A 27,991-nucleotide genomic window follows, 5' to 3' on the forward strand; every position below is an offset into this window, starting at 1 on the left:
TAGGATTGGAGGGATCAGACACAGGACAGAAAGAAAAAAGGGGGGGGGTGAAAGAGGATGTAGTAGAGCGAGAGGAATACAGGACATGCCCCTTACAGGTGGAGTAGCTGTGTCAAAACCAGAGGGTAGAAACTGATCAGCCCGGGGTTGCTAGATCACCAAAAATGTGGTCATAGTGTCTAGAAGTCTGGCCTCAATCTTCTACTGGAGCATTGCCTGAGTTATTCTGGTCTTCCAGCTATTGTCTGCAGCTGTAAAAATAGAGACTGTCAGTCTATGTTACTGATACTTTAATCTAACATAAATAGGGGCTTTAAATGGAGTAACTACAGTGTACAATATTTATTTCTAGAGATGTGGCTTGGCTCCGTGGTTGCACCCATTCTTGCTGTAAACATGCTGTTTCTGGCCACCACTAGAGGACATAATTTGGAAATGGAAATTCTGTTCTTGATTTAGCTGAAAGAGCAATCTGGCTCCCAGGAGCACATATTCCAGAGCAAAGCAGGAAATAGAGCAACATTTCTGGACAGCTGACCTCTTTCTGGAAGAAATAACACATTGGCTAGGAGTATCCCAGAGCTGGCAGCCTCATCCTCGATAAAGATAATGTCAACTTGAGTTCTGTGTTTTACTTCTTACCTAGGATTATGTCCTCTTCCAAAATCATGGAAGGACATTGTGCTCCCTATGGTAAGGGCTGCCTGGGTAAATGCTACAGGTTCCTTAAAGTGTTTGTCAAGACAACATTTTTAAAACTCTAATTTAGCACAACTGTGCAACACATGCACATTTCCACATGTTTTATCCCATGCTGCAAGCACAGAAAACAACTGTTGTGCTAGAAATTTAGTGTGCTCACCTTTTTCTTTGACAACACAGTGTATTTGGAGATGTGAAGTTGTCAGCAGTGCCTACTCAATTTCTGATGGATTACAAAAAATACAACACTCTCTTCATACCCCTGAAACTACCCTTTTTTTAACCAGTTTTTTTAGGAAATGAAGAAACATGCTGGTAGTTTGGGCGTTAAACACCAAGTTGGTAATGGCCAACTAGAGTCATTAATGTGCAGGTCATACACAGAGGGAGGAGGCAGTGAAGGGTTAATGTACTGATCACATACAGTGGCAGGATAGAGGTGAGGGGGTTTGAGGGGGTAATATTCAGATGGACCAGGCCAAGGGAGGTGGGGGGTTAATTTAAAGGTCACTAGGGACCTTATTGGAGATAGTATGTGTTGGAGAGGGGGGATCAGGAAAAAAAAAAGAATCCTGTGTCACAGCAACAGAATGAATGAATCAGCAGCTGCATCTGCTGATCCATTCATTCTGTGCACATTCTTATTTACACAATCTCTCTCGTTCCCCTGCTGTAAGGGGAAGGGGAGGTACTGTATATAGTACCATTTAATCGCTGTGATAACCAATCACAGTGATTGCATGGCAACCAGCTGCTTGGATTGGCTAAGTGCAGTGACCCTGTGTTCCCAGCTGTTTAATGAGGCTATTTGTGTGGCACTGGAAAGCTCCAGTGGTTTACACTAGAGTACACAGGAGCTAATAAATGTTTGAGTGCAACCATGTTGAACTTTCTTTTTAGATTTCAAAGACTTTGTAATGTTCCTGTATTTTTCTGTTGAAATGACCACAGTAGACACAAGGAGTTTGTGCTGATGGATAAAGTATTTTGTTTGTGGTGTGTAATTCAGTGCAGTTGGCCACAACAACTAGAGTTACTGAGATCTGCAGAGGAACACTTGTTTTTTTCACCCCTTCTTACTGGCTCTGAAGTAAATGCTTTAGGTAAATAGGGTGTTTATCACTTCCTTGGGAGACCAGTTGGAGTCTTCATAACTCTGACCTGTAGATGTCACCTATTATAGTTGGTAAATGTATAATATGTGCTATGATCTACACAAGTTACTTCATTTACCTGTTCCTGTTATGATTTATGGAGAAGCCTTCATGTGTTATTGATGCATACCTCCTGACCGGGCTGTGTTCCACACTCCCGATGTGTATTCATGTCATGTGAGCGGCTGCTGCAATTCCTGTATAGTGATCTCAAGCTGCTTTATGGAACTCTCAGAAGGCTGTGACTGGTACCTGTCTCATTTCCTTGGAAGCCAACAATCAATCATTGTGCGCTAGCACACAGCAGCAAATCAACATTTCTTTTAGAGGTGCTGAAGGTTTTAGCCTGATGGTGCCACAGCTGCTTTGGTGGCCCACGTCTGTTCTTTGGGAAGCTGTGTCTAGACAGGCTAGGAGGTTGAATCTTGATCCCTGGAGTATGAGAGGAGAGCAGATGACTTAGAGCCTCCTTATGAATGCACTGGGGAAAAGTCCAGTAGAGGTGGCACTCTGCAACAGGTGAAAGTTCCAGTATCGGCATTAACCTTTGCCAGGTGTCTCAGATGGGCAGTGTGTACAGGGTGGGGAGCAATGTGTTTAAAGAAGGCAACCTGTGCAGAGAGTGGAGCAATGTGTACAGAGGTGCACTGTGCACTGGGAGGGGGACAGTGACTGCAGGAGGGGGCAGTGTGTACAGAAAAGAGAGAAGTGTGTACAAGACGGCAGTGCGTATTTTGGGGGGGAATATATATACATGGAGGGGAACAATGTGTACAGGGTGCAGTATGTACAGGAAGAGGGACAATGTGTATAGGGGCAGTGTGTACAGCGAGGGGGCAAGTACAGTAGTTTGGTATCCATTCACATGAGAATGCAGCTGATTTTGTTTTTTTTTTTTTGATGTCTCTGATACTTTTTTGGCTGAACATAGGAGTTACATTCCTTCTCCCTTTGTGTTTAAAGTGATACTAAAGTCTTATTTTTTTTGTTAACAATAAAAAATGTGTTATACTTACCTGTTGTGTGCAGTGGTTTTGCACAGAGCAGCCCAGATCCTCCTGTTCTGCTCCTGGCCCCTCCCTCCTGCCGAGTGCCTCCACAGCAAGCAGTTTGTTATGGGGGCACCCAAACCGAGCCGCTGCTCTGTGTGTCCATTCAGAATTCGGAGCCGCAGCTCAGCCCCGACCCCTCTCTCTCCTTATTGGCTCACTGACTTTGATTGACAGCAGCGGGTGCCAATGCTGTGCCTCAGTCAATCAGAAGGGAGAGTGTCGGGCAACAGAGGTTCTCGTGCAACGTCGCTGGATCGAGATGGGGCTCAGGTAAGTATTAGGGGGGTTAAGGGGGGCTACTGCACACACAGAAGGTTTTTTATCGTGCTGCATAGAATGCATTAAAAAAATTAAAAAACCTTCTGCCTTTACAACCACTTTTAGAAGCAGAAAAAGCAGGGCTGAAATGGAGCTGGAATACTGTTTGGTGGGCAGAAACAGAACATGGTAGTAATGGGTTTCAGGGATCATTTAGTACTCCACGTAGGCAAACTCTGTAATGTAGCTCTAGATAAAAGGAAACATTTAAAGTGGAGGGCCACCCTGAAAAAAAAATTACACCAAAAATCCTAAAAAAAATGTAAAAAAAACATTTGAAAAAAATTTTTTTTAAACTTATCTAAACCCTTGTTGCTAGGCAGTCTTCCTAATCTACCTCTTCCTTTTCCGCGGCGTCTTTTGCTCCTCGGTGAGCGGCCCCATTGTCTTCTGGGAACTGTGTGTGTTCCCAGAACACCACAGGGCCATTCACAGAGCGCCGCTCGTGCGTGCACAGTAGGAAACTGACAGTGAAGCCGCAAGGCTCCACTGCATGTTTCCTTTACCTAGGATGGCGTGCCGGGACCCGACAGCCGAGGGACGGGTCGGCCTCGGGCGGCCGACATTGCGGGCACCCAGGACAGGTAAGTACTTATTTAAAGTGTTTGTACTTATTTACAGTGTTTGTAGCTGCTGACTTTTCATTTTTTTTTTTTTAGGCCGTAATCCCGCTTTAAACATTTGGTGTACTTTGCTCTACTGACCACCATACCAATTGTTATTTTGTTGTTATTTCATCCATTTGATGTTTTCAGTTGTTATAGATGAGTTATGTATTCTTTAAACTATTAGCCTTATTTTTTTTTATTTAGGCCCCTTTCACACAAGGCGGATCCGTCCAAGGGGAATCTGCCTGCTCAGTGGGGGATCCGCTGTGCAGAGTGGACAAAGACAGAGCCCGCTCTCCTCTATGGGGCGGTCGGATAGAAAGGGACTGCATGTCCCTTTCCATCTGATTGTCATCCGATCTGGCTCACTGGCGTTCTCCATCTGTCTGTTTTTAGCGGATTTTGTCTGATTGGATGCCAGGCGGTTGTCAGTAGACAAATGTCCGCTGACATCCGCCTCCCCATAGAGAGCATTGGATGTCCCACTCAGGTCCACCTGAAAAACGGACAGGCGGACCCGATCGGTTCAAACGCGTGAAAGAGGCCTGATTTTGTTTTGTTTTTTCATACATAGGTTCAAAATTATGCCCAAGCAAAAAAACACCTAGAAAGAAACCTTATAGCAAAGAGAAAACCTCAGCATCCCATAAGCAGGCCTCAGCCGTGTCAAAAAAACAGATCCGGGCCACATTCGTACAGGGACTCAGTGATGCTCTGCTGAACAGGTAAAATAGAAAATGTAAATGATACTGCACAAAATTTCATTCAAATACTCAAAAATAAATTATATTGTATTAGGCTGGAAATATATTAAAACGTTTGTTTCTCCCAACACTTCATATTCCTGATATGTGCCTGCTATACCATATAATTGTTCTCTTTGTATTGCTTCCTTTATGCGAAATCACTGGTATCCCTGCCAGTCCCCTTGCTTTCCTATTAAAAATTGACCACACTAAGCAGGAGACCACACAGTGGTCAGTTCTCTAGCTATGCTGGGAACTCTCCTCCAATGATCAGACCTTTCCTGACATGCCCCTGCTGCACAGCCATTCACTGGGAAGCTCAGTGTGCTGCTTCTTCTCCTTCCCCCAGCTCTTATGTAGCTGAGAACAGAGAGACTGTGATCACTTATAAAAAAGGGAAAAAAGGTATTCATAATGTTTTTATTATATCTATACACAAATGTTTTGCCTCTCATTTCTATTTTAAACTGAATGGGTTGTTTTACAAAGTGATCGTTTGCCATCAATTTAACCAGTCCTAGACCACCTACCGTATATATACTGCGGCAGGGTGGCCTGGTACGTGATTTCGTGCACATGGTTTTGGGCGCGTGCCACTCCCACTGTGATTGGACACACAATGGCCACCGCGACCCGCTGATCATTCACAGGAGAGACGGATCAGCCGCCTGTCTGTTTAAACAAGACAAACGATGGATCTGTCAGAAAAAGAAAGAGAGATCTTGTGATTCAGCTAAGTGACAATGTCCCACACAGTTAGTATGCACCTCCCTAGGGAACATTTAACTCTTTGAACGCCCCTGGTGTTAACCCCTTCCCTGCCAGTGTCATCTATACCGTAATCAGTGCATTTTTATTGCACTGACCACTGTATTGTTGTCAATGGTCCCCAAAAAGTGTCAGTGTCAGATTTGTCCGCCGAAATGTTGCAGTCCTGCTAAAAATCCAAAATGATTAACCACTAGAGATCCACGCTATAGCTGAATGACGGCTACAGCGTGGATCTACATCGCCGGGGCTACGTCTATTGACATCGTCCCCTTTCCTCGTTCCCCATGTGCTCTTGCGAGCGCGCATCTGGGAAAATCTGTGTTGGCCGTGTCCCCTGGACACGGCCAATCACAGATCACTGTAAATGGCCAATCACAGCGGCCGTTTACAGCGCGATAGCCGCCTCCAATGACAGATGATCTCAAATGTAAACATATGAGATCATCTCTCATTGCCGGCTCTCTCTCCTCACACAGAGACAGCGTGTGAGGAGAGAGAGGATCTGTGAATCGGTATGAGTAATTCTCTAGTTTCTACAGTTGAAAAAAAGAAGTGTGCCCAATCAGTGCCCACAATGACCCATTAGCATCTATAGCTAGTGCCATCTGTGCCCACCTGTAGCATCAGTGCCCACTTGTGCCATCAGTGCCCCATCTGTGCCCATCTGCAATCAGTGCCCATCTGTGCCACCTTGTCAGTGCCCATCTGTACCAATCAGTGCCCATCTGTGCCGCCTCATCAGTGCACATCTGTGCAATCAATCAGTGCCCATCTGTGCTGCCTCACCAGTGCCCATCTGTGCCGCCTCAACAGTGCCCATCTGTGCCACCTCAACAGTGCCCATCTGTGCCACCTCAACAGTGCCCATTTGTACCACCTCAACAGTGCCCATCTGTGCCACCTCAACAGTGCACATCTGTGCCACCTCAACAGTGCACATCTGTGCAATCAGTACACATCTGTGCAATCAATCAGTGCACATCTGTGCCGACCCATCAGTGCCCATTTGTTTCACCTCAACAGTGCACATCTGTGCAATCAATCAGTGCACATCTGTGCCGACTCATCAGTGCTCATTTGTGACACCTCAACAGTGCCCATTTGTGCCGCCTCAACAGTGCCCATCTGTGCCACCTCAACAGTGCCCATCTGTGCCACCTCAACAGTGCACATCTGTGCAATCAGTACACATCTGTGCAATCAATCAGTGCACATCTGTGCCGACCCATCAGTGCCCATTTGTTTCACCTCAACAGTGCACATCTGTGCAATCAATCAGTGCACATCTGTGCCGACTCATCAGTGCTCATTTGTGACACCTCAACAGTGCCCATTTGTGCCGCCTCAACAGTGCCCATTTGTACCACCTCAACAGTGCCCATCTGTGCCACCTCAACAGTGCACATCTGTGCAATCAGTACACATCTGTGCAATCAATCAGTGCACATCTGTGCCGACCCATCAGTGCCCATTTGTGCCGCCTCAACAGTGCCCATTTGTGCCACCTCAACAGTGCCCATTTGTGCCACCTCAACAGTGCCCATTTGTGCCACCTCAACAGTGCCCATCTGTGCCACCTCAACAGTGCCCATCTGTGCCACCTCAACAGTGCCCATCTGTGCAATCGGTACACATCTGTGCCGACTCATCAGTGCACATCTGTGCCGACTCATCAGTGCCCATCTGTGCCACGTCATCAGTGCCACCTCATCAGTGCATATCTGTGCCCTCCTATGCTGCCTCATTAGTGCACATCTGTGCTGCTTCATCAGTGCACATCTGTGCCGCCTCATCAGTGCACATCTGTGCCGCTTCATCAATGCACATCTGTGCGATCAGTGCCCATCTGTGCTGCCTCATCAGTGCACATCTGTGCCATCAATCACTGCACATCTGTGCTCATCAGTGCCACCTCATCAGTGCCCATCAGTGCAGGCTTAGCACACACCTGTGCAGTCTCATCCAACCAACCACGTCTAAAAGATGCTTTTCGGCCGTGGAGCCACCGTTAACTGAAATTGGGATCTGCCTGCTGTCTGTGTGTGTGTGTGTCTCTGGTATGTGGCCTTCTCTATCTGTTGCCCTGTGCGAGCAACCATGACATTATTTGTTTTTCTGGTCTGTCTTACCTAAGTTTTATGTGTTGATCTTGTCTTGGCCTCTTGCTATTCTGACTTTTGAAGCAAAAAGTTCACTTTGATTGCTAGGCACTCTTATAGTCACTCATGATTAATTAACGAACTTCAACCCCACCCTTATAACAGTATATATTTGAGCATCCTTAAGGGGTGAGCACATTGCTCGGGGGAGCACATTGCATGGGGCTTCTATCCTTAAGGCTTCTATCTCTAAGTGATTCTTTCTACAAGTGATATGCACTTCATTCTCTGCACTTCAGCGATTGCACGAAGCAAACGAATACAGCAATCTGCACTGGAAAGCAGCTAACAGACTGCAGGTGACCCTGTCTCTCTATTAAGCTCTCCTTCCACTATGTAACATGCACTCTCTACCACTGCTTCTGACACTCCTCTCCTCTCTCCTCAAACTCTCTTACCTTCACCCCCCCTCTCCACCCGCCTGCTTATACATATCACCCTGCCTTCTGTCTTCCCCCTACTACTGCTCCTACCAACTCTCGCTCATTCTACATCCATACACTGATAAAACCTCCAGTACTCTGAGACATGCCCCTTCACATAAATCACAGTCCCACATTACCTCCCTCACCCTCCTGCTTCTCCTAATCTCTGGTGACATATCCCCAAACCCTGGGCCACCATCATCTGTCTTTGCCCAACGCTCCCATCCCCCTACACCCTCTGGCAGCAGCCGCAACCCACAGAACTTGGTCTCTATTCCTCTTTCCAAAACCAGCCCCCCCTTTTCCTGTGCCCTGTGGAATGCACGTTCTGTCTGCAACAAACTCACCGCCCTCCACGACCTCTTCATCACAAATTCCTTTAACCTACTTGCCATTACTGAAACCTGGCTTCATGAATCGGATACTATTTCTCCTGCTTCCCTCTCCCATGGGGGCCTTCTCTGGACTCACTCCCCCAGACCAAGTGGACGGAAGGGAGGTGGAGTGGGAATCCTTCTAGCCCCATGCAGCACCTATCAGGTTCTTCACCCACCTCCCTCTCTGACACTCTCCTCTTTTGAGGCACACTGCATTCGTCTTTTCTCTCCCATTTCTCTAAGAATTGCTGTCATCTACCGGCCCCCTGGACCGGTATCAGCCTTTCTTGATGACTTCTCTGCCTGGCTACCCTACTTTCTCTCTTCTGAAATCCCCACAATTATTCTTGGGGACTTCAACATCCCTGTCAACACTAACACTACTATTACTTCTAAACTTCTCAGTCTAACCTCATCGCTTGACCTGAAGCAATGGATACAGGCTCCTACCCACTCCAATGGCAACACCCTTGACCTTGCCTTCTCCTATCTGTGCACTCCGTGCAACCTTTCCAACAATCCACTCCCACTCTCTGATCACCACCTTATTACTTTTGCTCTCTCCTTGTCTTCCACCTCTTCTCCCTCCAACCACCTAACAGTTACACGCAGAAACCTTCGCCACCTCAACCCTTCTCTTCTCTACTCTGCTACTGATCACCTCTATGACAAAATCTCCCCCCTGTCCTGCCCCAACCTAGCTACTTTCATCTACAACAGCTCACTGTCTTCCTCCCTAGACAAGCTGGCCCCCTTCACTACACGCAGAATTAGGCCCCGACTACTACAACCCTGGCAAACAGATGACACCAGAAGTCTCAGAAAACGTAGCCGCGCTCTTGAGCGCCTGTGGCATAAGACTAAGACCCAGGAAGACTTCACACAATATAAATCTGCCCTCCTAAAATACTACTCCTGCCTTCACACTGCCAAACAGACCTACTTTATCACACTCATCAACACCTTCTCATCCAGTCCACGTCAACTCTTCTCTACCTTCAACACTCTACTCTGTCCTCCACTGCCTCCACCCACCAACTCACTCACTGCCCAGGAGATTGCCAATCACTTCAAAACTAAGATTGATACAATTCACGAGGAGATCGCCAATGCGCAAAAACCTCCCCCATGCAACACCCCATGTCCACAGATACAATCATTACTTCCCTCATTCAACCCTGCTACTACTACTGAGGTTGCTAAACTTTTATCTAGCACTCATCTAACCACTTGCCCCCTGGATCCTGTTCCCTCGCAAATGCTACGCTCACCCTCTGACTCGATTCTACGCTCTCTAACTCACATTTTCAACCTCTCCCTCTCTTGTGGCATCTTCCCAAACTCTCAAAAAAATGCGCTAGTCACCCCCATACTAAAAAAGCCCTCACTGGATCCCACCAGTCTCAACAACTTACGTCCCATCTCCTTACTCTCCTTCTCCTCCAAACTTCTTGAAAGACTGGTCTACAACCGACTAAGCGACCATCTGACCATGAATAAACTTCTTGATCCCCTTCAGTCCGGTTTTCGCCCTCAACACTCCACGGAAACTGCTCTCCTTAAACTCTCAAATGACCTACTAATGGCTAAAGCCAATGGACACTATTCTGTACTACTTCTCCTGGATCTCTCTGCTGCCTTTGACACAGTGGACCACCCCCTCCTCCTCAAAAAACTCCACTCCTTTGGTCTCCGTGACTGTACTCTTCGCTGGTTCTCATCCTACCTATCCCACCGCTCCTTCAGTGTCACTTACAACTCTACTTCCTCCTCTCCTCTTCCTTTTTCCGTTGGGGTCCCCCAAGGTTCTGTTCTCGGACCTCTCCTTTTCTCAATCTACACCACCTCCTTGGGTCAGTTGATTGCCTCCCACGGCTTTAAATATCATCTCTACGCTGATGACACCCAAATCTATCTCTCCACCCCCCAGCTCTCTCCATCTGTCTCCTCACGCATTACCAACTTACTAGCAGACATAGCCTGGATGTCACATCACTTTCTCAAACTCAACCTATCCAAAACCGAGCTCATGATATTTCCTCCCTCAGGTGCCACTTCCCCTGATCTCCCTGTCAAGATCAACGGCTCAACTATCAACCCATCTCCCCACGCCAAGGTCCTAGGTGTAATCCTGGACTCTGAACTAACCTTTCGACCCCACATTCTATCACTATCCAAAGCTTGCCGCCTCTGTCTTCGCAACATCTCCAAGATACGCCCCTTCCTAACCAATGACACCACAAAGCTTCTAATCCACTCCCTGGTCATCTCCCGCCTTGACTACTGCAACTCCCTCCTCATTGGTTTACCTCTAAATAGGCTATCCCCACTTCAGTCCATCATGAACGCTGCGGCCAGGCTCATCCACCACACAAACCGCTCAGCGTCTGCTACACCCCTCTGCCAATCCCTCCATTGGCTGCCACTCAGTCACCGAATCAAATTCAAGATACTAACTATAACTTACAAAGCCATCCACAACCTGGCCCCTAGCTACATCTCTAACCTAGTCACAAAATACCAACCTAATCGTTCTCTTCGCTCCTCCCAAGACCTCCTGCTCTCAAACTCCCTTGTCACCTCATCCCATGCTCGCCTTCAGGACTTCTCCAGAGCCTCCCCCATCCTCTGGAATGCTCTACCCCAATCCGTCCGATTTTCTCCTACTTTATCTACTTTCAGACGATCCCTGAAAACTCATCTCTTCAGAGAAGCCTATCTGGCCCCCACCTAACAACTGTACATTTATCTTCTCAATCAGCACATCACCCACAGTTATTACCTCTTGTATCTCTTGACCTTCCCTCTTAGATTGTAAGCTCTAAGGAGCAGGGCCCTCTGATTCCTACTGTATCAAATTGTATTGTATTTGTACTGTCTACCCTCAAGTTGTAAAGCGCTACGTAAACTGTTGGCGCTACATAAATACTGTATAATAATAATAATAATACCAAATTCTTTCCACGGCCGACGAGAGCAACAGGGAGCTCTCTTTTTCAGATTCCCTTTCAAATTCGGATCCTGAATCTGACATAAATTATGAGCCAGTCCTCAGTAGTGAAACACTAAGTGACTCAGAGGAGGAAGATATTCGGCCCACCAAACAAAGGCGTTCTAGTGAGGAGGAAGTGGCATCCACCAGCACCGCAGTACCATCTAGCAGCACCGCAGTGCCATCGACCAGCACCGCAGTACCTCAAACAGAAAGACCAAGTAACAGTGGGGTGTCACCTCAGCCCCAAAGGGTTAGGACCCATGCCAGCCTTCCGTATGCCCTTAAGAACCTCTTGTGGCTTCCTCCTAATTCAGGAGAAGCTAACGTTCCCCCTTTCACTGCCCAGCCAGGAGTCCAGGTGGACACTGAGAATTTTACCCCAATAAATGTTTTTAATTTAATTTTTATGGAGGACATGTTGGCGTCAATTGTGGCCCAGTGCAACCTATATGCACAGCAGTTTATTTTGCAAAATCCAACATCCTATTATGCCCGTCCCTACGAGTAGAGAGACCTAACAGTGGAGGAGTTCAAGGTTTTTTTAAGGCCTCACATTTAATATGGGACTCAACAAAAAAAATCAATTGCATTCCTATTGGTAAACCCACCCCCTCCACCACATGCCGCTCTTCTCCGCGGTAATGCCCAGAACTAGGTATCTAATGATAATGAGGTTCCTACATTTCAGTGACAATACCCAGTGCCCTCCCCGAAATGACCCAAATTATGACAGGCTTTACAAAATCCAGCCAATACTTAATTATTTTTCAGAAATATTCCCCCAATTGTTTACCCCGGACCAACACATATGTGTGGATGAGTCCCTTGTTAAATTTAGCGGCAGGCTTAAAATTAAGCAATTTATCCCCAGCAAAAGGGCCCGCTATGGGGTGAAGGTGTACAAATTATGTGACCGAGCCACAGGGTACACATATTCCTTCATAGTGTACGAAGGGAAGGACACCCAGCTGCAGCCCCCTAATTGCCTGGACTACTTGAGATCCAGCGGTAAAGTTGTTTGGGACCTCATATACCGCCTACTGGAGAAGGGCTACCATCTGTATGTAGACAACTTCTACACATCTCTGCCCCTGTTCCACAAGACGCCAGCATGTGGCACCATAAAAAAGAATCGGAAGGGCTTTCCTCAAAGTCTAAGAAATTGAGAAAAGGAGAAACTGCAAGTCTGCGAAACAACGAGATTCTGGCAGTGAAGTGGAGGGACAGAAGGGATGTCTACATGTTGTCTTCATCCACAATGATACGTTTGTGGAAATCCCCAGAAGGAATGGCCCCATATGAAAACCAAAATGCATCTATGAATATAATTTGTTTATGGGGGGAGTCGACTTCAATGACCAAATGATGGAACCATACCTTGCCACTAGACGAGGTCTGCAATGACCCTCGACTGTATATGGACAATATCCCTGCCTGCTGCCTGAAAAATTGTGTTCGCCGTTGCTGACCAAGTTCCTGCCTGCTGCCTGGACCAGTGCTATCCTCCTGTGGACAACTGCGCTACTAAAACCACAGGTAATCTTTTGTTTACCCTTTGCTCATTGGGGTGTAATTCTTGGTATGTGCATGCTATGTGTCCCTGGAACACCTGACGGGGTTCCTTGCATGTTGGGTATTTTGGGGTGTAATTCTTGGTATGTGCATGCTATGTGTCACTGGAACACCTGACGGTGTTCCTTGCATGTTGGGTCTCTGCATGTGGCCAGGCTGTGTAAAGGTCTCACACATGTGGTATTGCCATACTCAGGAGGAGTAGCAGAATGTATTTTGGTGCGTTGAGATAGGCCTCAGTACATCAGATGTGATCATTTTTTTATGATTTGCACCATAGCTTGTAGACTATAAATTTCACACAGACCACATAATATCCACTAATTTGGGTTATTTTTTACCAAAGATATGTAGCAGTATGAATTGTGGCCAACATTTATGAAGAAAAATTGCTAATTTGCAACATTTTTTTCACAGAAACGAAGAAAAATGCATTTTTTTTCAAAATTTTCTTTTTTCATTTAGAGCGCAAAAAATAAAGAACCCAGAGGTGATCAAATACCACCGAAAGAAAGCTCAATTTGTATGAGGAAAAAGGACAAAAAAATCATTTGGGTACAGTGTTGCATGACTGAGTAATTGTCATTCAAAGTGTGAGAGCACTGAAAGCTGAAAATTGGTCTGGGCAGGAGGGAGGTTTAAGTGCCCAGTAAGCAAGTGGTTAAACTTTCATTTGGGTACAGCATCGCATGACCACGCAATTGTCAGTTAAAGCAACGCAGTGCCACATCGCAAAAAATGAACTTGTCAGGAAGTGGGTAAAACCTTCTTTTGGTTGTATTTAATCACCCCTGGGTTTTTATTTTTTGCTATATCAAATGAAAAAATACTGAGAGTTTTGAAAAAAATACATATGCTTAAATATTTTGCATGTAAATAATCATTCTTCATACTTTTAGTTCAAAATGTAATCTGCTATATTTCTTGGGCATAAATAAGCCAGATCAGTATATAATATTTAGTCTGTGTGAAAGTTATAGAGTCTGCAAACTATGGTATATACAGTATATTTGATCATTCGTGATGTACTGTTGGCCTATTTCATTCCTGAGGCCCTAAATAGCCAGGACAGTACAAATACCCCCCAAATGAAGCCTTTTTAGAAAATAGACAGTGCAGGGTATTTAGCAAGAGGCATGGTGAGTTTTTTGAAGTTATATTTTCTTGTTAAAATTTTTTGGAAAATATTTTTTCTTCACAAAGTCGCCATTTTAACAAGTTATTACTCACACACAGCATAGGCATACTTAGAATTACACCCCAAAACAAATTCTGCTATGCCTCCCACGTTTAGAGTTACCACATGTATGAGACTTTTCACAGCCTAGATGCATAGAGGAGCTCAAAATCCAAGGAGCACCTTTGGGCTTTCAAGAAGTATAAATGTAAATTATGCAATTCATTTCCTGACTACCTATCACATTTTTGGAGATCCTGGACAGTAGAAACACCCACAAAATGACCCATTTTTTAAAAGCAAACACTCCAAGGTATTTTATGAAAGGCATAGTGAGTCTTTTTAAAATGTAATTTTTCACCACAAGTGTTTGCAAAATTCAGGAAATAAAATTACCATTTATTTTTTTACACAAAGTTGTCAATTAATCAGATATTTCATACACACATCATGGGCATACTTAGAATTACACCTCAAAGCACATTCTGCTACTCCTCCCGAGTATGGCGATACCACATGTGAGAGACTTTTTCACAGCCTTGGCATATAGAGGTGCCAAAAGCCAAGGAGCACCTTCAGGCGTTCTAGGCATAAATTATACATCTAATTTCATGACTACCTATCACATTTTTGGAGGCCCTGGGGCACCAGGATAGTAGAAACAACCACAAATGCATGGTTAGTCTTTTGAAGGCTTAATTTTATTACCATGTTTTTGGAAAATGTTTTTTTTACACAAAAATGTCAATTTAATAAGATATGTTTGACATGCAGTATGGGGCATACTTAGAATTACACCCCAAAACACATTCTACTAGTCCTTCAAAGTATGGCGATAGTATGGTGTGAGACTTTTTCACTGTCTATGCTGATTATGTATTTGACATATTCTGGATTGTATCATGTGTATTACTCAAATCAACCAATTGTATCAAAACAAAACAAAAAAAAATGTTACTGTAATGGTCACCTCTGTACCCGTGGTCAGGGAATATAGCATAGTATAGCGTCATCTATTGAAGCATCACCTATAGCAATCCCAGTTCCTATAAGTCAAGCAAGCCTAGCCTACTGGTACATAGATTCCTCCAGGAATGACATGTCCACTGGCCTGGTGTCTTGCAGGAATGTAGTCAATATGCAAATGGGTCAGTTCAGGCCACAGGCAGAGACATGGTCAGCAAACAGGCAAAGGGTTGGCCCAGGCAGCAGACAGAAATGGGGTCAACACTGCACTGGTGTGGTGATGCTCAGGGACACTGTAACTGGTGTGGATGTAATCACTTGCTCTGGTGACACCAGAGCTATTTGGGGGCTGCCAGATGTGTGACATGCATTAACTCGCACGTTCCTATTACGCTCAGGTGCAAATGGTGCCTTATGCAGTTTTACAGATTGACCGATCCTTGGCATAACCTTAGAGGCTGTATCTGGACCCTGCTGTGCTGAAGATGTAAGGCTGGCCTGTATTGTGTCCCTAGGGCACTGGACTCTGCTTGGGGCACTCTCCAGACACCTGGTGTATTGTGTTAATACTGTGTGAGTCAACCACAGAGCGTTTTACAGGTCCAGGGCCATGGTACAACTGTATTTTATCACAGTTACGTGATAGTTGTTTTTCTTTTTTTTTTTCCCGTGATGTGCAAAGGAAGAGCTCATAAATACTTGCTGGTAAAACTAAATTGTATATAACATTTAATGTTGTATTGACAAATAGAAGTAACAAAACTTAATTATGTAGGCAAATGATGAAATTTAGCTATAGATGCCAGTCGCCAAGGAGTCCCTGTATATTTTCCCATGGCTTGGCAGATGATCAAACCAGACGCATGCATGTAGTAGCCCTAATGAGAGACAAACTTGTTCCAGTTTTTGGCTGTGGTTTATACACGAATAATTGGTAGAAATGACCAATTGTAACCTTTAGAAAGTAAGTTTTACTTTTTAAGGAGGATAGCACACATTCCTGAAGGGAGTTGGTCAGTTTGTAATGGCATTCCTGTAACATTAGATCAGTCAAGGTAAAACTATTCCTATACCATTCTTGGGATGCATTCTTATGTATTAGTGAGCTATAATAGGGAAAATTAAATTTCTCCATCACTCCACCTCTTGGCTCACAAATATCATAAAGTAATGAATGCCTTCAACTGTACACAAAGGTAAAATCTCAACAGTGGAGGAAAAGCACATAGTTATAACACAATAGAGTATATGTATATAAAACACATATTTTCCATCTCCCATATATTCCACCACTTGGGTATTTTTTGGACCATATGTAAATTTATGTGTAAAAAGTTTTCCATTCTTCCACCCTCAGTTAAATTAAATGTATCTCTGATGGGAAATAGGAGAACACTTGTCTTATTCTATCTAAAGGTCTATCCCCCTACTTTCCCTGTCTGGTTTACCTGCAAATAAAATCTTTTTCAGCTATGTTAGCACTGAGAAATATAACAAAAATCCAAAATTCCAAAATTTAACTAACAAGATTTAAACACCAGACTTTCTTTATTGAGAGTTGAGAAGCATAGAAGCTTATCAAAGTCCTCCATTTCTGGTTATAGATATCAAAATCTTAGGCTGGCCATACATGTTCAATTTTCTTGTACAATTTTTCTTTACATTTATCTTAGGGCCAGTTCACACCACGTGCAGTCCAGTGCGTTTTTTTTTTCTGCATCAAAAACACATTGAAAGTAGGTTATATGGTTTTCAATGGCATAGTTCACACCAGTGCTTGCAATTCCAGTGCATTCCAGTTCCAGAAAAAAGTAGAACATGCATTTTTACTGTACTGGAACGCTGTAAAACGCATCAAATACGCATCTAAATGCATCAAAAATGCACAGGAAAGCATGTCATTATTTAAGGTTAAGAAAAAAGAGGGGGGAAAAACGTACTGGAAAGCGTCAAAAACACGCATGCAGAAATGCATCTGGACTGCATTTCTATGATGTGAACTGGCCCTTAAACTATTTAGTGCAAGGGCCTGCCTAATTGGATACAATTGAAAGTTGTTTAGTTTTGATCTCATATTATATGTTTTTTGGTAAATCTAAAGAAAATTGAACATGTATGGCCAGCCTTAGACATCCAGTAATCAGAAGGCAGCTGCAGCACAGCAATTACAGTGCTGTAGAAGCACATACAAAGTCCATATTAACCTCAGTACTTTTGCAATTAACAATTCATAGATGTGCACCTGTTTGACCATTATGGCAGATGGAACTATGGCTTATTTGCACAGACAGTTCAGGTATTTGACCATCATAGCAGATGGAACTTTGGCTTATTTGCACAAACAATTCAGCTGCTAAGTGGCAAAATCTATATATGTTGTATAGAAGGTTGTTACTTTCAAGGGCATTTGTCTCCTCCTTCAGCATGCATATGGTTGACGTCAAGGCACGTGTTACTCAGACTGCTGAGGTAAATCTATGATCGCTAAATTACCGGCATAATAGTAAAGAAACTCAGCTTTCTTCAATAATAAATTAAGCATTGTTACAGTCATATTACCCATCTACCACCTACACTGTTCTGAATTAACTGCTTAACTGTCTCAACTCTGATCTCAGCGACTAACACCACTAAAGCGCACAGAAATGCATCGGCTCACAGTTTCAGATGGCAGTGCTGAAAGCAGAAATTCATCCCAGGGGCAGAGGAGAGAACTTTGTTGATAGGTGGGAGATCCTGCAACTACCTTCGATAGCATCTGAGCTGATCGTTATTGGCACAGGGATAAAATGGAGAATCATGGGATCTCCTTAAAATGTGGCAGTGTTTATTACAACAACAAAATAAGCACACTTACATTCAAGCTACTGGAGAACAGCCTAGTAGAGGGTAACCCATTGTGTTTAAGGAGCACATAAGGGTAGCTGTCAGCAGTCCAGAAGCCGGAAAATATAGGACCCGCTCTGAATAGCAGGTGTATGAAACATTGAAAGCAGCGTCTGCCACCACTGTTTCCTCATCACTACACTCAGTATGAATCAAGAAGTGGGTCTATCTCATTTAGAAGGATTTCCCTCTTCAGACCTGCCCTGTACAGTCAACAGGAAATCAAGTGATCTGAGTGTTGCCATCAGGTCTTGCCGGCACCACCACACATCAGTCAATTTTCCAAAATGCTACTTGTAAACATAGTTGTATAAAGTGTATACATCTAATCTACATTATCAAGAAAAAAAGGAACAAGCAAAAACCAAATGCAAAATAAATAATAACAGAAGCAGCTAAACAGAAAACAGAATCTGCCATATAAATAACAATCAATAAAATAATGCAAAAGATGCAGATTAAACTACAATCATAAATTCATTATGAAATCTACATCAACCTATTAGGTATATTATTTCAACTTATGAACACTCAAAATCATGGAGTATAAAAATGAAATGTCACTTGTGGAAATTAATATTATATTTAATGTATATTTACATATACATTAATGGCATTATTTTAAAAAAATTTCAGCAAAAGATCCTCCCTTGGGTATTGTCTCTACGACCCACATTTTTAAACCCTCATTCGACTTATTGGGGAGAATTCAATAAAGCTGCTGCGCCACTTTTCTGGCGTTAATCCCCCTTGATTCATGAGGCATTTGCGACACTTGTGGTTTTAACAGCGACTTGTGCACCAAATTCAGATAGTTCTAAACTGCCCCACTTTTACATTGTGTTGCATTGAATGCGCCACTTTTACATTGTGATGCATTGAATGCACTAAATGTAAAAGTGGAACTAATTAAGACCAACTTTCTTTTGGTGTACAGGGAGAAAAACTGGTGGAGACAGATTATACAAAAGTGTCTCATGATCATTCCAAAATTGGAGCAGCATGAGCCCAAATACAAGTTCCATACAGGTACATGAATTTGGCACATTATGCAACACTTTTAGGACACATGAAAGACACTTTTGCAAAATCTGTCTGCGTCAGCCTTTATGAATTCCAGGGATTGTGTTTTAGGTTAATGTGTCTTGTTACACTGTGGTCCACATTCCCTAATTTTGTCCTATGAGTACCAAATCGTGTTTGTGTTGTTCTTAAAAGTCCTTTACAGATGGCCAGGGGAGGATCTACTATCTGAAGGAATTTTATAATTGCACATCAGAATTTGTAATCTATTGTCTTAATTACCCATGCAGCCTTTTATATATGGGGTGCACTATTAGAGCAGCATGAAAAAGGTGGATGGTGAGGAATGTATAATGGATGAGTTTCTGCCCAAGGAACCTCGGTTTGCTGACATTACTTCTAGATTTAAATTGGTTCTAAAGGCAGGACATATTTTGCCCTAATGCATTCCCCTATTAAAGGGTAACTCCACTTTTCTGGGGAAAAAATAGCAAATAAAATAATATAGTGTATACAACCGACACAAGTCACATTGTAATTGAATGTTATTACCTCTCCTTTTCAATCTGCAGTGCTGTAATTTTCTGTAAAATATAATGCAATATGGCGGCATTCTGTACATAGATGGTGTACAGAACCCCCCTCCCCCACAGATGGTATACAGATCCCCCCCCCCCCCAAAAAAAAAAAAATTTCATACCTGCTTGTGTGATTGGCTTTCTGATTTTCCCAGATGTCTGCACTAAGATACAAGTCAGATTTTGGGCATAATCTGCAACAATGCAATCTCATTTTTGGTCAGATACTTCCAAAGGGAAATCACATCAAAAGGGATGCATACCCTGCCACTTTCCTCATTAGAGCCCTACAGCCTCACCAGTCCCTGTGCCCATCAGATGCAGCAGCCTGCCTGTGCCCGTCATGCATCCTCACCAGTGCCTGTGGATACAGCCTGCATGTGTCTGGATCAGAGCGGCGATCTCTGTGTGTCAAGGAGCTAGATTTGAATTGCTGGGGCCACAGTAACAATGTCCCTCCTCCTGTGATCATGTCACACTGAATCAATGTCCCCCCATTGGATCAGTGTGCCATCTATCACAGGAGGCGGGACATTGTTACTACGGCTCGGACAAATCAGCTCCGTGACACATGGAGATCACGGTTCTGCAGTGAGGGGAGGAGGAGGGAGGGGAAGACAGGACCTTGACCAGGATGACACTCTGAAATGGGCAGCACCCAGCGGCAACATGCCAAAAACACAATTTTCGGCCACCAAAACTTCAGTGCATGCCTTCTCATAGCCATTGGCTCCTGCTGCTGTCAATCAAATCCTGTGAGAAAGGAGCAGGGGTGGGGCCAAGCTGGGCTGTGTGCGTTAGTAGACTCGCTGCTGTAAAAGAAGAGAGAAGAGACATAGACTTGTTTTTTTCTTAAAAGAGATAGTTTAAAAAAACTATTAGATAAGCACCTGAACGACCGCAACATACAGGGGTATACAATGTAATACTGACATATAATCACACACATAGGTTGGACTTGATCGACTTGTGTCTTTTTTTAACCTCACCTACTATGTAACTATATGTATATACTTTTTTTATCCCATGTTCATACTTACCTAGGTGGATGTAGCATCGGACCGATGCTGCATCTGTCCCCGGCCACCTCCCCACTGAGAACCGAACACCACCAATGGCTCAGTTCTCTCACCTCCCTGAGCAGAGATCTGCTGCCTGTCAGTCAGCAGCTCTCCTGCTCTGCTCCTCCTTGTATATTGAAGTACTGAGCTGTGGTGGGGTGGGGAGCGGCCGTCTCAGCCTCTCAGCGGCTCGCTGAGAGGCCGAGACTGCCATCAGTCCAGGCACCTGGCAGATCCACACTTCTGAAGTCAGGATGATGCGGTGCCTAGACTGATCCTGGTGACGTCAGCAGAGAGCGGACTTCAGACCGCTCTCTGCTGAAAATGGGTCACAAGAGTGCAAAACGAATTGCACACTTGTAACCCATAGGAGAAGCCTAGCTGAATGAGCCCAGGCTGGACTTCTCCTTTAAATAGAAATTTACATTCTAGCTCTGTCCGCTGTTTACATCCTAGGTGTAGAAAATTGCCAGGTGGACTTTCTTAATCATCAGTGTCTGGATTTGGGGAATGGGCCCTCTTTGTGGAGGTATTTCAAGCTCTTTGTCATATATGGGGGACACTGGATGTAGATCTGTTGGTGTTCAGATTCAACAACACACTAAAGAGGTTTTTGGCTAGGTCTAGGGACCCTCGGGCCTTGCAGTGGACCCTTTGGTAACTCTGATCTGTGCTTTTCCAATTATCACAGAGTCTGTCCTCAGACCCCCTTTATAGCATAGTCCCCTCTTTATAACGATAGATCAACTTGGTACGTTCAGCCTGCCCATTAATGCTGAACCGGCCGAGATTTGAACGGGGTATGGCCAGCCAAAGGCTTTCTTTCTCCCCAGAGTGGTTTGTACTTTCCATCTAGATTAGAATATTGTTCTTCTTTCCTTATGTTCTACTCTGGAGCATCCCTAAGACATTTTCCTGTACTGTCTGGGTGTAGTGCACACTTTGAAAGCTTACCTTCCAGCTACGGCTACCTTAGGGAAATCAGATTCAGTGTTTTTTGCTTCCCAATGGCTTCTGCAAGGGTCTCTCTTCACCGTACTCCACCATTGCTAGGTGGATTAAACACGTTATCAATAAAGCCTATAGACTGATAGATAGGGTTTGTCCCTTCCCTGTTATAGCACATTCTCACAGAGGTGTTAGGGCTTCCTGGGCTTTTCAGCATTGTCAGTCTGGGGGGAGGGTAGTGTTAGATGTAATAGCCAATTTAGATACACTAACAAACTGAATCTCAACTCCAGCTAATACAGCATAAGAAGTTACAGCAAACATTTTTTTCCCTTTTGAGATAAACGTTTTACAAAATTAAAACGCTGCAACCTGGGCACCTGTTCACATATTTACGTTCTACCAGTACCTCTTCAGATGCCAGTATCAGGCGTGAGGTGCTACAAATTGATCTGTGAGTGTTTTTGACCTATTTTTGTTCTGTGGCCTGTTGGCCTTGTTTGCTGTGTTGTCCACCCCTCAGCTGGACTGTTTTTAGACATCCTAGTCATAGAGATTTAAAAAGCCAGTGTCCTGTACTGTACAATCAGGAAAATTGGATTTTTTGACTTGCCAATAAAATCCACTTCCTTGGAATATAGTACAGGGCATAGGTTCCTCCCCTCTGTTGTATGATCTCCTAATTGCTTGCCACAAAACTAAGGCAAGCTGCGAATGGGAATGGTTATAAGTAGCCTTTTTTTGCCTGTGTCCAATCACCTTGAGGTAGCTGCATATAACTCCGCCGTAATGATTTAAAGTAGTATTAAACCCAAAACCAAAAATTTAATTTATTGCAGCTTATCAATCATTAGATGTGGTGGTGTCATTGGTTTTATTTTTTTAGGCTTATTTCCCTCAGTTTTGCCCTGGTGATCTGGCCAGTAACACACCTCCTGTATTATAGAGACACCACTCCAAATGATGAGCATAGGGCACATTTGAACAGCAGCATTGTCAGTCTGGGGGGAGGGTAGTGTTAGATGTAATAGCCAATTTGGATACACTAAAAACTGAAGCTCAACTCCAGCTAATACAGCATAAGAAGTTACAGCAAACATTTTTTCCCTTTTGAGATAAACGTTTTACAAAATTAAATAAAAGCTGATTATTTCAAGAACCCCTGTCAGTGGTAGATGGTTTGTCTCATCCCTGTAACTGCAAGGGAGCTTGTTCTTTTGAAAAACAGACTTACTGGCTGGATCACCGAATGAAAAAGGAAAGCCTAAAAAGGAAACTAATGCAGCCATCACATCTAAGAATTGGTAAGCTGCAATATAATAAATGTTTACTTTTGGGTTTAATGTTACTTTAAAGAAGTCTGTGTCCTGTAGTGTACTCCATGAAAAGGATTTTACCGATAAGCAAAAAAATGAAAAATTGTATCAAATACCTACCGTAATTTTCCTTTCCTGATGCCAATATATGGCAGCATAAATATGATGCAGCTCCGCCCCTATATCTACCCACCGGACCTGTTTAGCTCTATAAAAGTCTGACTGAGAGCTACCTTTCCCATTCTCCGTATAAAGCACAAAGATCAGAGGAAGGGTGCGTATGCTGCCATGTATTGGTGTCAGAAAAAGAAAATTACAGTAAGTATTTGATACAATTTTCCATTTTCCTGATGCCAACATGGCAGCATACATATGATAAATAATGAGCTTTTGAGAGTGAGGGTTTAATGTTGTAAACTTAGTCTTTATTTGACAATAGACATAGAAGCTTGGATAGTTTTCCTCCCAAACTCCACTGAAGTAAGTGCTGTTGCATCCACCCTGTAGTGTTTAAGAACGTATGATGTGATGACCAGCTAGCCACTTTGCAGACTGTCTCCAAGGACACTGGTGCCTGTGCCACCCAAGAAAAAGACATCACCCTGGTTGAGTGAGCTCTAACCACCTCCAGAGGATCCTTCTAGGCCGCTCTATATGCCCGGTGAATAGGGTTTACTACAGGCCGAGATGGTTCTGGCCGGGGCCTCTTTCCCTTTAATTTTTCCGGTAGGTATGATGTAAAGTCTGTCAGAACCTCTGAATGCAGAAGTAGCCTGGAGATAGGCTTTGAGGACTTTTGGAATTTCCAACTCGTGCAAATCAGTATCTGATTGCGCTGGGAAGGCTGGAAGCACCCATTCACTGGAGAGATGAAATATCAATGCCACTTTTGGGACAAAGTGATCAAATGGTCTCAGCACAACCCTGTCTGGGAAGAACATGTTATAAGGTTCGGCTGCCCCAATGCTTGGAGTTCTGACACCCTTCCCCCTGAAGTTATGGCTATTAGGAAAGCCATTTTTAAGGTGATATATCCCATAGTGAACACTCTCCCCATATTCTGGTGTAGAGTTGTTTGACCCCTTTCTGGAACTCTGTAAAGTTATAATAACCTCTGGAGAGCATCCTAACCCTTGTAACCTCTGCCTTTCATTCTCCAGGCCACTAAGGCCAGTTCTGATGGTTGCGTATGTAGGTTTTCTGCCTGTGACAGGAGATAAGGAGTCACCGGCAGAGTGATTGGTGGGTACACGCTGAGATCCATGGTCTGCGAGGCCAGTAGGGTAGTATTGCAATGACTGTCAGATTCTCTGCCAACAGTCTTAAGGAATTTCAGTATTAAAGAAATTGGTGGGAAGGCATAGGCCAGTTGCACAACCCAAGGATGGGTCAGGGCGTCAGTCCCCTCTGCCAATGGATGAGGGTACCATGAGAGAAAACGGCTCACCTTGCAGCTGGTTGATGAGGCAAAGAGATCCAGTTGCGGACACCCCCACTCGTGGACAATCTGCTTGAACACTTTGAGGTGCAGGGACCATTCATTGGGATAATTGAATTCTCGGGATAGGCGATCCACTTCCAAATTCTGAGACCTGGAAGATATATGGCCCTCAAATCTGAGAGATGTTGTGCCAATGTCATGATCAGTTCTACTTCCCTCAAAAGTAATTGGCTATGCGTCCCACCTTGCTGCTGTATGTAGGACACAGCTGCCATGTTGTCCAGACAGAGCAGGATTGGGTGATCCTGTATGTGAGGCAATAAGGTGGCTAACTCCATGAATGCTGCTAGAAGTTTCAGAATATTTGAAACAAGGCCCTGAGTGGGAAATTCCCATCTGCCCTGGATCTTGAGTTTGCAGGTGGCGCCCCACCCTGCTGCACTGGCGTCTGTGGTAACAAAGATCCATGGCTGCGGCTCTAATGGACGATGCTGTACTAGCGCCTCTTGTCTTGTCCACCACTAGAGACTCTGGTGCGTATGGCTGGTGATCCACTGCATCAGGAAGCCCTGTTGGAGAATTCTAAGTTTCCAGTGAGCCCAGGGGATCATCGGGATACATGAAGCCATCATCCCAAGAAGACTCATGCACTGGGATGCTGACATCACTGGTGCAGCCAATGCCTGTTGGAACTTCCCCCTGATTTTGGGAATTTTTTGAAGAGGTAAGGAGACTGTGGCCACCTAAACATTGAATTGGGCCATTTAAATGTTGTAGAGGACAGAGACAGTTAACCAATGGCACCACATCCCATAAATGTGTACAAAGAAGAAAAAGGGGAGATGGGGTACAATTACCCCAGGGACTTTTAAGGTGCGTAGATCTATCAATGGTTAGAGTCAAGAAATATGTATGCAAAGTCTATCCATATAAAAACATTTATTTATTTAGTATATAATAGCAAAAAGTTAATTCATTAAAAACACGTTTCACAATAACCATAGTTGGCTTTAACAAAATTATTAGCAGAAACTACCACTTAGTTAATACCACTGAACATGTTTCGCTCTTTTTGAGCTTCATCAGGATTAAAAATCCAAAAATCAAGCAAATAATAATACCTTGAGTTGAATCAAATGTATATTGCTGAACGGCTAATAGTAGCCTGGATTAGCAGAGTGAACACGCACAATTTTCATCTCACCAAATAAAAGGTTTGATAGGGGTTGATTGTTTGCCAATGGTATATAAAGTACAGTTGTAATAAAGATATATGTACGCTGTAAAAGAAAAACAATTCTATGTAAGTAAATGTGTTGACCCACAGAGGTGAATCGCTCTGTCCATGAGCAGACACACTAGTGTGGAGACACGATTACCTGGAAGTAGAGTATATGCTGGCATGTAGTGGAGGGGAGAGAGATGTCCAACCTCCCTTATCCCTGAGGGAGCCACCGACAGAAAGTGGCGACCGATTGGCGCATACTTATAGTTCCTCCATCCCGGCGGCGTCTCACGTCACCGCCGAGATGCGGACGTGTGTTGAGGTGTTCCGAGCGCCGGGGAGCAGGGCGGGGCCGGAGTATGACAGCGGAACGTCAAATACGTCCGCTAGTGTATTGCGCATGCGCCAGGATAACTGACGCTGGTTACAACAAGCATCTACAGTGCGCCTGCGTCAAACGAAGGAATATAAATAAAGAACATCATTAGCGGTGTCGCCATCTTAGAAGAAGGAACAGAGAGGGATAATAGCCCATACGCCCATCTTTAGAATTAGCCCCTAACAGGGGGAAAATAGGAAGAAATTCTTTCCCCCTGGATCTCCGCACTCCGTCCATAAGGAGATGATATGTTGATCCTCAATTTATATGGGGAATAAAAATAAATAAATTTAAAGAAAACGATTTGGTGAAATCAAATAGGATTAAGGAGAAATAAAATAAATGGAAATAAAATTAAAAATACAAAATACTCACAAAATAAAAAAGAAGAAATGAGAAAATAAATATAAAAAATATGTGCAATAAACAACCAAATATATTGAAAAAATAAATAAATATAATAATGAAAATAAAAAAAAAAAAAAAATTGAATTGGGCCACTAAGTAGACCATATTCTGTGTAGGCTCCATCTGGCTCTTTTGAAAGTTGATTATCCAGCCGAATGTCTGTAAGGTGGAGAACAGGAGCTCCCTTTGTCTCCTCGAAAGGTCTTGGTCGTGGGCCAGGAGGATGATGTCGTCCAAGAAATGATGGACTCTGGGCCTTTTCTCCCTCAGTGGGGCCAAGACTGCGATCGGAACCTTAGTTAAGGTTCGAGGAGAAGTGGATAGGCCAAAGGTAAGGCAGACAAATTGGTAATGACTGTTCCCCAATGCAAATCTGAGGAACTGCTGGAATAACTGAAGGATCGGGACATGAATAATCTGGATTATGGTATGGAGAGACTCCATTTTGAATCTCTCTATCCGGATAAATTGGTTCAACTTCTTCAGGTTCGATCACTGGTCTGAAGCCCCCTGTCTTTTTCTGGACAAGAAAGGTTGAGTAAAAGCCTGTAAACCTTTGACAGGCCAGAACAGCTATGATCCCCCCTTGAAGGAACAAGATGTTGATGTGCTCCTCAAGAAAAGCTAACTTCAGGGCTGACTGGTTTGTCTTGGTAGGGGTGAAGGAGAATTTTGGAGGCTGCCGCTTGAACAGCCAATGATGGCCTTGTGCCACTGTGAACCAAACCTACCGATCTTGGCAGTGGTCTTGCCAGACCTGGGCAAATTTGAGCAGCCTGGCTCCAACCCCCCTCCCCTGGGAGGGTCTGGCGTCAAAAGGGCTTCTGGGTACCTGAGGGAGTTGCAGGGGTCATAGCTCTCTGCGATCTAAAGAAGGTTGATTGTGTACACCTCCAACCCTTTCTGAAGTCCCTGGATGGGCGAAACCCTCTGAAATGGTGCCCCCCCCCGCGGCGTCTGGACCTTCGATCTTGGGGTAAAAGCCCTGATTTTCCTCCAGTAACCCTGGAGGTGGCAGTCTCTAGTTTTTGGCCGAACAGCGCCTTTCGCTCAAAAGGCAGCTTGCAGCAGTTCTGCTTTGAGGATAGGTCGGCCGCCCAGAGTTTTAGCCACAAAGCTCTTTTGGCTGTGACTGATCTAATAGCTCTGTAAGACCATCAAATGATGTCTATAGCTGCTTCTCCTACAAAGTCCATTGAGAGTTTTATCTCATCGAGAGCCTTGGTGATTTTCTCTTTTGGCAGCCGTCTTTTGATCGCATACTCCAAGTTCTGCGCCCATATTTGCATAGCGCTTGTCACTGATGTTAAAGCCACGGTGGGCTTACAGGCACCACCTGCCGCAAGGTAGGACTTTCTTAAGTCAGAGCCGATGCGCCTATCCAAGACATCCCGAAAGGAAGAAGAGTCTTATATTGGAAGTGTCGCATTCTTGGGCAGTCTAGTAACTGCCGCATCCACCGTTGGTGGGTTGGATAAAGGCTTCCGCATCCTCTTCCGTGAGTGGATACAATTTCTGCAACCCGTTGGTTGAAAACGATTTTCTCTCTCTTTTCTCCCATTCCTCCTGAAACAGGCCTCTTGTTTCTGTCATAAGAGGAAAGGTAGCTACCTGTTTCTTTAGGTGGGGATAATACATTTTCTCCTTCTTTGAAGAAGGTTCTGGGTCTTCCCATTCCAGTGCAGCTTTTACTGCCTTGATGAA

The sequence above is a fragment of the Aquarana catesbeiana genome, linkage group LG02 (genome assembly GCF_042186555.1).
Source record: "Aquarana catesbeiana isolate 2022-GZ linkage group LG02, ASM4218655v1, whole genome shotgun sequence".
Classification (NCBI taxonomy): domain Eukaryota; kingdom Metazoa; phylum Chordata; class Amphibia; order Anura; family Ranidae; genus Aquarana; species Aquarana catesbeiana.